At 51.2% G+C, this 16,367-nt stretch overlaps 1 long non-coding RNA gene across 2 annotated transcripts in view; it reads right to left on the bottom strand.

Moving 5' to 3' along the window:
• Positions 1-5,399: 5,399 nt before the first annotated feature.
• LOC135179907 (uncharacterized) overlaps positions 5,400-16,367 on the bottom strand; it is a 238,444-nt gene continuing 227,476 nt past the window's right edge. For both annotated transcript variants that reach the window (XR_010304180.1, XR_010304181.1), the window contains one exon: positions 5,400-5,576. This is a non-coding gene — a long non-coding RNA (uncharacterized LOC135179907). The remainder of the gene's footprint in view (positions 5,577-16,367) is intronic.

Genomic DNA, 16,367 nt, shown 5'->3' with positions numbered 1-16,367 from the left:
GTAAAAAAAGAATTAAGAGCAAAAACGAATTAAGAGCAAAAAAGAATTAAGAGCAAAAAAGAATTAAGAACAAAAAAGAAGAGCAAAAAAAGAATTAAGAGCAAAAAAAGAATTAAGAGCAAAAAAAGAATAAGAGCAAAAAAGAATTGACAGCAAAAAAGAATTAAGAGCAAAAAAATTAAGAGCAAAAAAGAATTGACAGCAAAAAATTAACAACAAAAAAGGGAATTAACCATAAAAAAAATCATAAAAAAAGCAATAAAAGAGAATTAACAGAAAAAAATTAACAACAAAAATAGAATTAACAGAAAACAATTCACAACGAAAAAGAGAACAAAGAAAGGAATTAATAATAAAAAAAGCAAGAAAAAAGAAACAGCAACAAAAAAGAATTGACAATAAAAGAGACTTAACAACAAAAAAGTATTTACAGGAAATAGAGTTAACAAAAATTGAATTAGCAACAAAAAAGAACTAATGTGAAAATAATTAAAAGAAATAACAAAAAATGAACAACAAAAAATCAACAAAAAAAAAGGAATTAACAAAAAAAAAGAACCACGACAAAAAAGATTTAAGGACAAATTAACAACAAAAATAGGAATTAACAGTAAAAAAAGAATTAGCAACAAGAAAGGATTAGCAACAAAAAGGATTAACAATAAAAAAGAATTAACAATAAAAAAGAACAATAAAAAAGAATTAACAACGAAAAAGAATTAACAATAAAAAAGAACAAAAAAGAATTAACAATAAAAAAGAATTAATGAAAAATAATTAACAAAAAACTATTAACAGTAAAAAAGAATAAAAAAGAATTAACAAGAAAAAATAATTAACAATAAAAAAAGAATTAGCAACAAGAAAGAATTAACAACAACAAAAAGAATTAACAACAACAATAGCAATAACTACAGCAACAAAAAAGAGCTCCTTTTATGCATGGAGCTCCTCCTGCTCTGCTGCAAAAGAGCTCCTTTAATGCATGCAGCTCCTCCTGCTCTGCTGCAAAAGAGCTCCTTTAATGCATGCAGCTCCTCCTGCTCTGCTGCAAAAGAGCTCCTTTAATGCATGCAGCTCCTCCTGCTCAGCTGCAAAAGAAGAGCTCCTTTAATGCATGCAGCTCCTCCTGCTCAGCTGCAAAAGAAGAGCTCCTTTAATGCATGCAGCTCCTCCTGCTCAGCTGCAAAAGAAGAGCTCCTTTAATGCATGCAGCTCCTCCTGCTCAGCTGCAAAAGAAGAGCTCCTTTAATGCATGCAGCTCCTGCTCAGCTGCAAAAGAGCTCCTTTAATGCATGGAGCTCCTCTAATGCATGGAACTCCTCCTGCTCAGCTGCAAAAGAAGAGCTCCTTTAATGCATGCAGCTCCTCCTGCTCTGCTGCAAAAGAGCTCCTTTAATGCATGCAGCTCCTCCTGCTCAGCTGCAAAAGAAGAGCTCCTTTAATGCATGCAGCTCCTCCTGCTCCGCTGCAAAAGAGCTCCTTTAATGCATGCAGCTCCTCCTGCTCAGCTGCAAAAGAAGAGCTCCTTTAATGCATGCAGCTCCTCCTGCTCAGCTGCAAAAGAAGAGCTCCTTTAATGCATGCAGCTCCTCCTGCTCAGCTGCAAAAGAAGAGCTCCTTTAATGCATGGAGCTCCTCTAATGCATGGAACTCCTCCTGCTCAGCTGCAAAAGAAGAGCTCCTTTAATGCATGCAGCTCCTCCTGCTCAGCTGCAAAAGAGCTCCTTTAATGCATGCAGCTCCTCCTGCTCAGCTGCAAAAGAGCTCCTTTAATGCATGCAGCTCCTCCTGCTCAGCTGCAAAAGAAGAGCTCCTTTAACGCATGCAGCTCCTCCTGCTCAGCTGCAAAAGAGCTCCTTTAATGCATGCAGCTCCTCCTGCTCATCTGCAAAAGAAGAGCTCCTCTAATGCATGCAGCTCCTCCTGCTCTGCTGCAAAAGAGCTCCTTTAATGCATGCAGCTCCTCCTGCTCAGCTGCAAAAGAGCTCCTTTAATGCATGCAGCTCCTCCTGCTCAGCTGCAAAAGAAGAGCTCCTTTAATGCATGCAGCTCCTCCTGCTCAGCTGCAAAAGAAGAGCTCCTTTAATGCATGCAGCTCCTGCTCAGCTGCAAAAGAAGAGCTCCTTTAATGCATGCAGCTCCTCCTGCTCAGCTGCAAAAGAGCTCCTTTAATGCATGCAGCTCCTCCTGCTCAGCTGCAAAAGAAGAGCTCCTTTAATGCATGCAGCTCCTGCTCAGCTGCAAAAGAGCTCCTTTAATGCATGGAGCTCCTCTAATGCATGGAACTCCTCCTGCTCAGCTGCAAAAGAAGAGCTCCTTTAATGCATGCAGCTCCTCCTGCTCAGCTGCAAAAGAAGAGCTCCTTTAATGCATGGAGCTCCTCCTGCTCTGCTGCAAACGAAGAGCTCCTTTAATGCATGCAGCTCCTCCTGCTCAGCTGCAAAAGAAGAGCTCCTTTAATGCATGCAGCTCCTCCTGCTCTGCTGCAAGAGAGCTCCTTTAATGCATGCAGCTCCTCCTGCTCAGCTGCAAAAGAGCTCCTTTAATGCATGCAGCTCCTCCTGCTCTGCTGCAAAAGAGCTCCTTTAATGCATGCAGCTCCTCCTGCTCTGCTGCAAAAGAGCTCCTTTAATGCATGCAGCTCCTCCTGCTCAGCTGCAAAAGAGCTCCTTTAATGCATGCAGCTCAGCTGCAAAAGAAGAGCTCCTTTAATGCATGCAGCTCCTCCTGCTCCGCTGCAAAAGAAGAGCTCCTTTAATGCATGCAGCTCCTCCTGCTCAGCTGCAAAAGAAGAGCTCCTCTAATGCATGCAGCTCCTGCTGCTCTGCTGCAAAAGAAGAGCTCCTCTAATGCATGCAGCTCCTCCTGCTCTGCTGCAAAAGAAGAGCTCCTCTAATGCATGCAGCTCCTGCTGCTCAGCTGCAAAAGAAGAGCTCCTCTAATGCATGCAGCTCCTCCTGCTCTGCTGCAAAAGAAGAGCTCCTCTAATGCATGCAGCTCCTGCTGCTCTGCTGCAAAAGAAGAGCTCCTCTAATGCATGCAGCTCCTCCTGCTCTGCTGCAAAAGAAGAGCTCCTCTAATGCATGCAGCTCCTGCTGCTCAGCTGCAAAAGAAGAGCTCCTCTAATGCATGCAGCTCCTCCTGCTCAGCTGCAAAAGAAGAGCTCCTCTAATGCATGCAGCTCCTGCTGCTCAGCTGCAAAAGAAGAGCTCCTCTAATGCATGCAGCTCCTCCTGCTCTGCTGCAAAAGAAGAGCTCCTCTAATGCATGCAGCTCCTCCTGCTCTGCTGCAAAAGAAGAGCTCCTTTAATGCATGCAGCTCCTCCTGCTCTGCTGCAAAAGAAGAGCTCCTTTAATGCATGCAGCTCCTCCTGCTCTGCTGCAAAAGAAGAGCTCCTTTAATGCATGCAGCTCCTCCTGCTCTGCTGCAAAAGAAGAGCTCCTTTAATGCATGCAGCTCCTGCTCAGCTGCAAAAGAGCTCCTTTAATGCATGCAGCTCCTCCTGCTCAGCTGCAGCTGCCTTGCTTGGAGAGCTGCCATGAGTCATACTTGGGCACCAGGTAAATGCTAAGACCCAGCTTCAATCTGTTGCCCTGCAGAATGCTGCCACCCCCTCCCCACTCCCCCCCCAAATGTGTTCTTTCTTGATGAAGAAGTTCCTGAGCTATGCTTACTACAAACCCAGCTCTGCTCTGCTGTGGGAGGCAGCTTTTGCCTAGGGTCAGTTGTCACTGCCCAGCCTGCTGTAAGTGATGTAAAGACACAAAGCTTTGGCTCAGTTGGGTTTTGTGTGTCAGATGAGTGCCTTGGGTTTTGGAAGAGTTTCAGGCTGAGAATGCACCTTGTGGTTTCCATCTGCTAGCACCACACACAGAGGATGCTCTTCAGACTGTGGCCTCTTCCAATTTCAGAACAGCTCCTCAGAGAATCACAGAATCAGGCAGGGTTGGAAGGGAGCACAAGGATCAGCCAGTGCCAACCCCCTGCCATGCCCAGGGACACCCTACCCTAGAGCAGGCTGCACACAGCCTCAGCCAGCCTGGCCTCAAACACCTCCAGCCATGGGGCCTCAACCACCTCCCTGGGCAACCCCTGCCAGCCTCTCACCACTCTCCTGCTCAACAACTTCCTCCTCACCTCCAGCCTCACTCTCCCTCCCTCCAGCTTTGCTCCATTCCCCTCAGCCTGGCACTCCCTGAAACCAATGTAGGATGACAAATCAAAACCAGAGGGAATTCCCAGCACCAGGATACTCAGAAATATTACAGCACTTCTTCCCCTGTTCCTTGTGGGCAGTTTTACTTTGCTTTGTGCTTCACCCTACACTGCTTTTTAAGCCAGAGTTTCAATTTGGAGAGTCCTTAGAGTCTGGAGTCTTAGAGTGGAATGTGGCCAAGAAGGCCAATGGGATCCTGGGGTGTACTGAGAAGAGTGTGTCCAGCAGATCAAGGGAGCTTCTCCTGCACCTCTACTCTGCCCTGCAGACACCTCATCTTGAATACTGCCTGGAAGTTGTTGGCAGAGAGAGTGATTGGCATTGGAATGGGCTGCCCAGGGAGGTGGTGGAGTCACCATTCCTGGAGGTGTTGAAGCCAAGCCTGGCTGGGGCACTGAGTGCCATGGTCTGGTTGGTTGGGCAGGGCTGGGTGCTAGGTTGGGCTGGGTGAGCTTGGAGCTCTCTTCCAACCTGCTTGTTTCTATGACTCTATGATTCAGTGCTTTAGGAGGGACTGAGAGAAGGCATGGCCAGATTTTGTGCTCAGATCTTAGCAGCTGTGTGGTGGCCTACATGCTGCCAGGACTCTTCACTGATGGCTGGCACACTGATTGGCAGCATCACTGTTTGGAGACTCCTTGCTGTGGACTGAGGTTTTCAGTGCCCCTTGGACTTGGATCTTGCCTGTGCCCACAAGAGCATCCCAGGCTGCCTGACCTGCTCACTTTTCAGCTCAGGCCAAACAGGTGATGATGCAGTTTGCTTTGGGACTCAGCTGTTGAGGTACCAGTTGGAAAGCAAAGCAAAAGGTGATTCAACACAGCCTTAAAACTTGGTGACTAAAGATGATCCAAACCAGTGGATGGTTTGGGGTCTGTTTTATCAGACTTTGTTTTCACATGGTGCCTCCTCCTGCCAGGCAGCCAACACCAGAAGAAGGGGACACAGCCTCAAGCTGTGCCAGGGCAGGTCTAGGCTGGATGTTGTTAGGAAGTTGTTGTCAGAGAGAGTGATTGGCACTGGAATGGGCTGCCCAGGGAGGTGGTGGAGTGGCTGTGGCTGGAGGTGTTGCAGCCAAGCCTGGCTGGGGCACTTAGTGCCATGGTCTGGTTGGTTGGGCAGGGCTGGGGGAGCTTGGAGCTCTCTTCCAACCTGCTTGATTCTATGATTCCTGGGGCTGTGCTGGCAGTGCAGCAGCCCAATCACTTACTCCATCTATGCAAACAGATCCTTCTTCCTGCACATTCTTCTCCCAGGGCCTTTGGATTTTTTTTGTTAAGGATGTGAAATGTTTCTTCCTGGTGCTTTGGTCTTCCAGGGCTCAGAAAAGGGGAAAAGATCACCTCTGAAGGAAACCTGTGTAAAAAGAGATCACTTTTCTACTGTGTAGACACAAATGAACAACTTCCACTCCTGTCCCTTATCCCCTTCCTTCGCTCCTATGTTAAACCTTCTAACCCCTCAGGTACATATAGGATGCTCAAGCTGGGCCTGGATGCTGAAGGACACAACCCCCCCAGCTGCATATAAAGCTCTGCCTCATGCCTTGTGCAGGGGGACTTAGAGAGCAGCAGTAGCTTGACTCTGGATGTGTGAATGGTTGGGGAAAGAATTAATCATGTGCTCTTACAGCTAACCTTTTGTTATCCTTCCCCTTCCCCCCCAGTCACAGGCTTAGAACTATATCTCACAGCAATACTTTATATATCTATGTATAAAATACCATTTTATATCTATCTGCCTCCAAAGAAATCATCAAAAGCCTGACCACACCAGAGGCAGAATCACAGTGAGCTCAAAGAGATTCTGTGCTTGGGTCTGGGCTTTTTAGTCTCCTGCTTGGTCTCTTTGGCCTTTGTATTGTTCTTCTTGCACAGTGCCATTGACTGACTGCTGTTAAACCAAACCAAACCCACAACTGTGTCAGCCAATGAAAGCCAAAGTGAGGAAGGATTCTCCTGTGCTTGCAGTGTGTGCCCAGAGCTGCTTGGTAGGGCACTGCCTCGCTCTCCAGTGATGCTGCTGTAATATATATGGTCTATATGAAAAGTAATAAAGAGCATAATGGCACAGCCCCCCTGGTTCTCAAGGCTGCTCTTACTGCTTGACAGGCTATGAAGGACTCCCTCTGACTCTTTAGCCAGAGTTTATTAAGCTCTCTTTGCCCTCACTGATGTGCTGGAGGTGATGCAAATGAACGTGGGATGAAGGACTGCTGAGCTGGACTTCAGCTGTCCCAGCTGGAAGCTAACAGAGCATAATAAAGGGTGAGAAGATGCAGCTGCCTGTCAGCCTCACTCCTCTCATCCCAGTTTGCTCTTTGTCTTGTCCCACCCTTTAAACCTGTTTTTTTTCCCAGTTGCTTTTTGTTTCCCCAGCAGTGTTGCTAACAGGATAACCCCAGGGCTGTGCCTGAGTTTGAACTGCAGCTCTCTTCCACCTCTGGGCTCTCAGCATAAGGAGGACACAGAGCTCCTGGAGCAAGTCCAGAGCAGGGTCACAAGGATGATCCAAGGGCTGGAGCACCTCTGTTATAAAGGTAGGCTGAAGGGGTTGGGGTTGTTCAGGCTCCATGGCTGCCTGCTAATAGCTGAAGGGGTCCTGCAGGAAGGCTGCAGAGGGACTTCTCATCAGGGTGTCTAGAGACAGGATGAGAGGAATGGTTTGAAGCTGAGGGAGAGTAGGGTTAGACTGGAGCTTAGGAAGAAGTTCTTCACTATGAGGGTGGTGAGACTGTGGAATAGGCTGCCCAGAGTGGCTGCAGATGCCCCCTCCTTGGAGGTGTTCAAGGCCAGGTTGGATGAGGCCTTGGGCAACCAAGTCTGGTTGGGAGATGTCCCTGCTCATGGCAGTGGGGTTGGAGTAGATGACTGCTGAGGTCCCTTCCAACCTAAGCCATTCTATGGTTCTGTGATTCCCAGCCAGCACAAAGGAGTCACTCTGCTGTCTTCCCAGGCTCTGGAGTGCCTGCAGGCAGCTCAGCTTCCTGCTTTTCCTCACCATGTGCTTTAAGGAGCTTAATCAACACTTGTTCAAGTGCTGTTGGGGTGCAGGGACTGTGCCAAGGCTTCAGACATCATCAGCTTGGCTCTCCTGGGCTAAGTGCCCTATTCCCTGGGCTCTGACAGTTCCTGGACACTGCTTGGGTGCCCATAAGTAGTGATGCTGGTCCAACTTAAGGCAGCATGAAGCCCATGAGCAGCAAGGAGCAACTGTACCTGCTGGGGACAACAGCTGAAGCTGGCCCTGGCTCATCTTCTGAATGGTGATGATGCAGCTCTGTGGTGCTGCAGCTTCTCCAGCAGGAGCAGGGAGGTGATTGCCCTCTTGTGCTCAGCTCCGGTGAGGCCACACCTCCAGGGCTGTGTTCAGTTTGGGGCACCTCAGTACAAGAGGGGTGTGGAGGTGCTGGAGCCAGTGCAGAGGAGGGCAAAGGAGCTGGGGAATGGCCTGGAGAATAAATCTGGTGAGGAGAGACTGAAGGAGCTGGGGATGGTTAGTGTGAAACAGAGGAGGCTGAGGGCAGAGCTCACTGCTGTCTGCAGCTACCTGAAAGGAGGTTGTGGAGAGGTTGGTGCTGGGCTCTGCTCACAGCTAATCAGTGCTAGAACAAGAGGGAATGGCCTCAAGCTGCCACTGGGGAGGTTTAGACTGGACATTAGGAAATGCTTTTTCCCAGCATGAGTGGTCAGGCATTGGAAGGAGCTGCCCAGGGAGGTGGTGGAGCCACCAAGCCTGGGTGTGTTTAGAAGCTGTTTGGATGCGGTGCTTGGGGCTATGGTTTTAGAGTGAGCCTTGCAGAGCAGGGACATGGCTTGGACTTGGTGATCCTGAGGGGCTTCTCCAACCTGTTTCTGTGATGCTCAGTGCCCACAGCAGTGTGCAGGCAGCTGCCTCCCTCCACAGCTCTCAGGTTTGGAGAGTCAGATTTTACCTGCACTTAGCCCTATCGCTACCATTACAGCACAGCCTCACCAACTTACCTATGGGCAAGAGCAAAGGTCTGCCTGGAGGAAAAGGAAAGGAACACAGCAAAGAGCATTTCCCTCAGCACAAGGGGACATCTTCTTGCCCTACTGTCACAGAGTTTGCCTCTCTCTGGGCAAGATGCTTGAACGGTGGCGAAGGACTGCCCGGAGGAAGTCTGCTCCGGCAGTCTCCTGCTTCACCAATCAAGACAATTGAATCCCATTTAAAATGTAATATGGATGAAATTAACAACCAAAAAAAGAAAGAAAATAAAGGAAAGGTTCCTGAGGGATTCTGCAGCACAGCATTAGGTGTTATTAAAACAGAAGATCAAAGCTGGAAGTGAGTGAGAAGCCAGATAATGCCTTGCGCTAACTGGAGATCAAAGGAAGAGATCTGATGGTGTCATTGGTACCAGCCCCCCAGAGCTGACACATGGGGCCAGGCACAGACACAGAGGCAGGTGGGGGCAGCTCTGGGTGTGAACTCAGGTGCAGAGCTTTATAGAGCCATAGAACAGTTCAGGATGGAAGGGACCTCAAAGATCAGAGACTAGAACCATAGAATCAAGCAGGTTGGCAGAGAGCTCCAAGCTCAGCCAGCCCAACCTAGCACCCAGCCCTGCCCAACCAACCAGACCATGGCACTAAGTGTCCCATTCAAGCTTTCAGATTGCAAGAGAGCTCCAAGCTCAGCCAGCCCAACCTAGCACCCAGCCCTGCCCAACCAACCAGACCATGGCACTAAGTGCCCCAGCCAGGCTTGGCTGCAACACCTCCAGGCACAGCCACTCCACCACCTCCCTGGGCAGCCCATTCCAGTGCCAATCACTCTCTCTGACAACAGCTTCCTAACAACATCCAGCCTGGATATGGTTTAGGGTGAGCCTTGTAGGGTAAGGCTCTGTGTTGGACTTGGTGATCCTGAGAAGCTTTTCCAAGCTGAATGCTTCTGTGACTCTTTGACTTCAGCTTGGCAATTATTTTTTGTAGCCTTGAAGCCTTCCTTTAGTCACAGAATCAGAGAATCAGGCAGGGCTGGAAGGGAGCACAAGGATCAGACAGTTCCAACCCCCCTGCCATGCCCAGGGACACCCTACCCTAGAGCAGGCTGCACACAGCCTCAGCCAGCCTGGCCTCAAACACCTCCAGCCATGGGGCCTCAACCACCTCCCTGGGCAACCCCTGCCAGGCTCTCACCACTCTCCTGCTCAACAACTTCCTCCTCACCTCCAGCCTCACTCTCCCCTCCTCCAGCTTTGCTCCATTCCCCCCACTCCTGCCACTCCCTCACAGCCTCAGAAGTCCCTCCCCAGCTTTTTTGGAGCCCCCTTCTGATGCTGGAAGGCCACAAGAAGGTCCCCTGGGAGCCTCCTCTGCTCCAGCCTGCACAGCCCCAACTCTTTCAGGCTGTGCTCACAGCAGAGCTGCTGCAGCCTCCCAGCATCCTCCTGGCCCTGCTCTGGACACTCTCCAGCATCTCCACAGCCCTCTTGTCCCAGGGGCTCCAGAGCTGGATGCAGGACTCCAGGTGGGGTCTCAGCAGAGCACAGCAGAGGGGCAGAATCCCCTCCCTGGCCCTGCTGGCCACACTTCTGCTGCTGCAGCCCAGGCTCTGGTTGTAGTAGTGTAGATTCTCATGATTTCAGCTGGGCTTTCCTGCCTTCTGCAGCCAGTTCAGAGTTTTCCTTGCAAGGAAAACCATGTGTTGAGGCAATGGCTGTGGCTGTGTTCAGTCTGCTCCCACACTTTGCTGTTAATAAACCCAGTCACAGGCTTTCAGAGGCAAGGAAGGGAAAAGCATTATTGGAAACCAAAGCTGTTGAAGAGAACACAATGCAGAGGCAGCAGAGGGGAGCGTGGGTTTGGTTTGGAGGTCTGTGCAGCTGGTTTAATCCTGCAGAGGATTTTAACCAGCCTGATTCCACAGAGAAGCCAAGGGGCTTTTAAGGCAGTGTGGTGATCATCAGCCAGAAGAGGAAACAAAAGGGTCTTTTCCTCCTCTCATATCCCTCAGTTGTATTTTCCACCCTTTCATGTGGTTTTTAGAACTGGAAATCAAGGGAAAAAAGGAAAACCACATTAGCTGATTGTAATTAAAATGCTCTCTCTGATGGGTTTTTTTGCTTGCTAGAGAAGCAATCCCAGCCCTTGCCCACTCTGTCATTTCATCAAAGACAGCTTAAATGCATTCAAGATTGCCCTAGCTGCACCAGTCAGATTGCCAGCACTGTAGAGGCTTTTCCCCAGTGGAGAGGGAGCAAAAATACTCCTCTCTTAGATGTGAGACCATCCTTTTAAATGGGCTTAGCAGCTCTGCTGTAGTCTTCCCCCACATTTCACAGCACCACAGGATGGCAGGGGCGGGGAGGGACCTCCAGAGCTCAGCCAGTCCAACCCCCTGCCAGAGCAGGACCTTATTTAATAGCATCACTAATGGCAGGGGCTGGGAGGCACCTCCAAAGCTCAGCCAGTCCAACCCCCTGCCAGAGCAGGACCTTATTTAATAGCATCACTAATGGCAGGGGCTGGGAGGGACCTCCAGAGCTCAGCCAGTCCAACCCCCTGCCAGAGCAGGACCTTATTTAATAGCATCACTAATGGCAGGGGCTGGGAGGCACCTCCAAAGCTCAGCCAGTCCAACCCCCTGCCAGAGCAGGACCTTATTTAATAGCATCACTAATGGCAGGGGCTGGGAGGGACCTCCAGAGCTCAGCCAGTCCAACCCCCTGCCAGAGCAGCAGCACCCAGAGCAGCTCACACATGAACATATCCAGGTGGGTTTGGAATGTCTCCAGAGAGGGAGACTCCACAACCCCCCTGGGCAGCCTGTGCCAGGGCTCTGGCACCCTCACAGGGAAAAATTCCTCTTCATGTTTCCATGGAACTTCCTATGCCTCAGCTCCCACCCACTGCCCCTTGTGCTGGCACTGGCATCACCCAGCAGAGCCTGGCTCCAGCCTCCTGCCACTCACCTGCACATCTTTATCAACACTGCTGAGGTCACCTCTCAGACCCCCCAGGCTAAAAGCCTGATGCTCCTGCCTTGGTCCTTTTGTACCTGCAGCAAAGGAGCTCTTCCTGGCCTCTATGGTGCCACCAACCACCCCTTCACTTCCCCTGTAACATGCTGCCATCCCTTGAGCTGAGCTTTACAGGCACAAGCAAAGGAAGGGGCAAGCACTGCTGCAAAAGGCCTCTTCTCCTCATCCTTGGGAGCAACTGGTTGTCCTACAGCACCCCTTAAGAAACAGTCTCCATGGGTCTGGGAATTTGCCACTTGCCACTTCTGAAGTCTTTGAGATGGCTTTGTTCAACATCTGAAAGCCTTAAGCCTGGAGGTGTTTAAGGCCAGGCTGGATGAGGCTCTGGACAGCCTGATCTAGAGTGAGATGTCCCTGCCCATGGCAGGGAGGGTTGCAACTGGATGATCTTTGTGGTCCCTTCCAATCCTGACTGATTCTATGAACACCTTGCACATACTTACCTCCTTGTTCCAAGTGCATGCAAAGCAAGGCCAGAAAGCAAAGTACCAGCAGCACTTCTCCTGCCTCAGCAACCACCTTCTGCATATCCCTGCTGGAAAGCAGCTCCGTGGAGAAAGGCCTTGGAGTGCTGGTGGGCAGCAAGTGCTGCATGGGCCAGCAATGTGCCCTTGTGGACAGGACAGCCAATGGCATCCTGGGGGCAGCAGGAGAAGTGTGGCCAGCAGGGCTAGGGAGGTTCTGCTGCCCCTCTGCTCTGCTGAGACCACACCTGCAATACTGTGTCCAGTTTTGGGCTTCCCAGCTCAGGAGAGACAGGGATCTGCTGGAGAGAGTCCAACAAGGAGCCACAAAGGTGGAATCAAAGAATCACAGAATCAGGCAGGGTTGGAAGGGAGCACAAGGAGCAGCCAGTGCCAACCCCCCTGCCATGTCCAGGGACACCCTACCCTAGAGCAGGCTGCACACAGCCTCAGCCAGCCTGGCCTTAAACACCTCCAGGGGCAACCTGTTCCAGGCTCTCAGGCTTATGGCTGGACTTGATCTTAAAGGTCTTCTTCAGCCTTAATAAACCTGAAGAAACCAGGATTAAGAATGTTCCCTTGCAGCATCAAAGTGATTTGTATTCCAGTTGCTATGCCTGGGGATTTGGTGGCAGCTTTGCAAAGCCCTGTACTGTGTCAGGCCACGCTGCAGAGCAAGTACAACAGTTCCAGCTTACAGCAGCAGACGCTGCTGAAAGGGCTTAAAATGTTAACCATCACCCAGCAGCCTCCTCCTGACAAATCCAAGCAGCTGCTTTCTGCACTTGGAGATAGGTAATGAGATAGAAATTCATGAATCACAGAGCTTCAGAGGTTGGAAGGGACCTCAGGAGATCATTCAGTCCAAGCTCCCTGCTAAAGCAGCATCCTCTAGGGCAGGCTGCACAGGAATGCATCCAGGTGGGGTTGGAAAGTCTGCAGAGAAGGAGACTCCATAACCTCTCTGGGCAGCCTGCTCCAGGCCCCTGCCACCCTCACTGGGAAGAAGTTTCTCCTCATGGTGAGCTGAAACCTTCCCTCTTCCAGTTTGTATCCAGTTGGGCTCTGCTGCCAGGCAGGCAGCAAGAGAACAAGGGGACACAGCCTCAAGTTGTGGCAGGGGAGGTCTAGGCTGGATGTTGTTAGGAAGTTGTTGTCAGAGAGAGTGATTGGCATTGGAATGGGCTGCCCAGGGAGGTGGTGGAGTGGCTGTGCCTGGAGGTGCTTAGGAGGAGGCAGGATGAGGCACTCAGTGCCATGGGTTAGTTGATTACAAGGTGTTAGGTGATAGGTTGGACTCCATGATCAAAAAGGTCCTTTCCATCCTGCTTAATTCTGTCACCCTGTGACTCCCTGCACACGTATCCTGATTGAGTGTGACCCACTCTGAACTCCTACTCCATGCATGCCAGCCAGGTCAGACCTAGGAATTAAGAGATTGCTGTACCTCCCCAACTGAGTTCTCTGCAGTTACTCAAAGTCAATGAACACAATTAGTTGTGAGCAGAAGACAAGGTATTAAACACCTCTTGGAAGACACTGGCACTAAAGAAACACAATGTGATATTAATATATATATGTATACATAGAATCAAGCAGGTTGGAAGAGACCTCCAAGCTCATCCAGTCCAACCTAGCACCCAGCCCTGGCCAATCAACCAGGCCATTCACTGCTCACCACTGACATGCAGGTTGCTGCTGCTGCTGCACCAGGCTGAGGTGTCACAGCTCAGAGGGAACAGAAGCAGTCACTGCTCACCACTGACATGCAGACTGCTGCTGCTGCACCAGGCTGAGGTGTCACAGCTCAGAGGGCACAGAAGCAGTCACTGCTCACCACTGACATGCAGGTTGCTGCTGCTGCTGCACCAGGCTGAGGTGTCACAGCTCAGAGGCCACAGAAGCAGTCACTGCTCACCACTGACATGCAGGCTGCTGCTGCACCAGGCTGAGGTGTCACAGCTCAGAGGCCACAGAAGCAGTCACTGCTCACCACTGACATGCAGGCTGCTGCTGCTGCTGCACCAGGCTGAGGTGTCACAGCTGAAGCAGCAAATGACACAAGCTACAGCTTGAGTCTCAACTTCCTTTGCTCCTCTATTTTATCTGCTGCTTCTTCTGCCTCCAGCCCTGTAGTTCAGCATCAAGCAGCTCATTCCTGCCCAGCACCACACTGGGTTTTTCTTTGGATGAGGAAACTCTTACCAGCTTAGCAAGCACCAGAGAGCATCTCCACAGCCCTCTTGTCCCAGGGGCTCCAGAGCTGGATGCAGCACTCCAGGTGGGGTCTCAGCAGAGCACAGCAGAGGGGGAGAATCCCCTCCCTGGCCCTGCTGGCCACACTGCTGCTGCTGCAGCCCAGGCTCTGCTTGGCTTTCTGGGCTGCAAGTGCACACTGCTGGCTCCTGCTCAGCTTCTCCTCCACCAGCACCCCCAAGTCCCTCTCCTCAGGGCTGCTCTCCAGACACTCCCTGCCCAGCCTGCATTGGTGCTTGGCATTGCCTCCACCCAGCTGCAGGACCTTGCCCTTGCTCTTGTTGCACCTCCTGAACTTGGCTTGTGCCCACCTCTGCAGCCTGCCCAGGTGCCTCTGGATGGATCCTGCCCTCCAGCCTGGCTGCTGCACCACACAGCTTGGTGTGGGCAGCAAACTTGCTGAGGCTGCACTCAGTGCCTCTGTCCATGGCACCCACGGAGATGTTGAACAAGACTGGTCCCAGGACTGATCCCTGAGGGACTCTGCCTGTCACTGGCCTCCACTTGGAGGCCCTGACCAAACAACCACCACCCCATCTGCAGTGACTCCACAGCTGGGGCTTGTGCCACCTCCAGCTGCGCTCAGTCTGCCTGAGCTGCTCCCAGCAGATTTAAAAGGCTGCTAAATTTCAGCACCAGCTCCTGGGCTTCCACAGCATCTTGACCTGTGGCAGAAAAAAAGGCATTGGATGAGTGTTCAATAGCTGCCACAATGAATCAAACCCCAGTGTATTAACAGGAGGCTGAGAGTGAGTTAAACACCCGTGGATGAATAAAAGATGATGGCTAATGATTTCCAGCTAACGCAGGCACTTGGCATGTTTTAGTGCAGCTTTTCATAACCAGCTCTCACATTGATCTGGGGAGGCTGGAGTGTCTTTCTAAAAGCAGGGCTTTCTGCCTTCCTTCCCCTGCCCTGCTGCCCTGGAACATTATCTGCTGCTGCTGTGTGGCAGGGAGCTCCCTGGTTATCACCCTGCTGCCACGCGTGCGTCGATAACGTCAGGCTGGGAAGGTGGCAGGCAGCATCCTCCCTGTGGGGAGGAAGGATAAGCATCTCCTGCTGTCAAAACCTCCTTCTCCTGCCTTCTGTATGCAAAACTTACAGCCCGTTTGTGGCAGCTGAGGAGGAGAGATATGCCCCTGGTTTAGCGTGCTTTGCAGTTAATCCTCTCCAGAGGGCGTGCTCAAAGCCAGCTGCAGCAACTCACTCCATGAAGGGATTTGGGCAGTGACCGTGGTTTAATGGCCATCAGATTGTGACACTTGCTTGGACAGGCAATACACGAGTGAAAAGAGAGCAGGGAATTCACTGACTCCCAGGGGCTGAGCAGAACACAGCCTCAGCCAAGGATGAAGTCTGCCTGCCCTGCTGGAAACTGCTGGTGGGCAGCAAGTTCTGCATGGGCCAGCAGTGTGCACTTGTGCCCCAACAGAGCACCAGGCTGAACTGAGGCAGTGTGGTCTGGATGATCAGGTAGTAAGGTGGAGTGGCAACTGGTTGAAAGGAAGAAGGCAGAGAGCTGTGGTCTGTGGGATGGAATCCAAAGCCTGGGGGGGGGTTGATTCAGGTGCTGAGTTTCTAGACAGCAGGATAAACACCTGCCCACTCCTGAGAGCAAAGCTGCACAGCTCTAGAGTGCAGTCTGCATCCCTCTTGGAAACAGACCTTTGGCAGCAACCAGAAACCTGAGGCACAGAGGCACTGGGTGGTTACCTCCCCTCTTGCCTGTAGTATCACTGGAAAGCTACAGCTGAGCCTAACCAATGCTAGGGGTTGGGAAGGACCTTGAAGATCAACCAGTTCCAACACTCCTGCCAAGGAAGAAAATGGGATGGAGTCCAGTTGGAGACCTCTAACTAGTGGAGACCCACAGGGGTCAGGACAGTTCTGTTCAATATATCCATCAGTGACCTGGATGAGGGCACAGAGGGCACTGGCAGCAAGTTTGCTGATGACACCAAGTTGGGTGCAGTGGTGACACCCCAGAAGGCTGTGCTGGCATCCAGAGAGACTTGGCCGGGCTGAGAGCTGGGCAGGGACAAACTGAATGACACTCAACAAGGGCAGCAAGTTCTGCTTGGGCCAGCAGAGTGCCCTTGTGGCCAACAGAGCCAAGGGCATCCTGGGGGGCAGCAGGAAAAGTGTGGCCTGCAGAGCTAGGGAGGTTCTTTCCCCCCTCTGCTTTGCCCTGCTGAGACCACACCTGCAATACTGTGTCCAGTTTTGGGCTGCCCAGTTTAGGAGAGACAGGGACCTGCTGAAGAGAGTCCAACAGAAAGCCATGAGGATGACTTGGGGGAGTTGAGCATCTCCCCTGTGGAGAGAGCCTGAGAGCCCTGGGGCTGTGCAGTCTGGCGAAGAGAAGTCTGAGAGGGGATCTGAGCAATGTCTGTCAATAGCTGAGGGCTGGG

This window comes from Pogoniulus pusillus, chromosome 12, assembly GCF_015220805.1.
Source record: "Pogoniulus pusillus isolate bPogPus1 chromosome 12, bPogPus1.pri, whole genome shotgun sequence".
NCBI lineage: Eukaryota > Metazoa > Chordata > Aves > Piciformes > Lybiidae > Pogoniulus > Pogoniulus pusillus.
The sequence above is the reverse complement of the archived record's forward strand: the minus strand, read 5'-3'. Positions and strand labels throughout refer to the sequence as shown.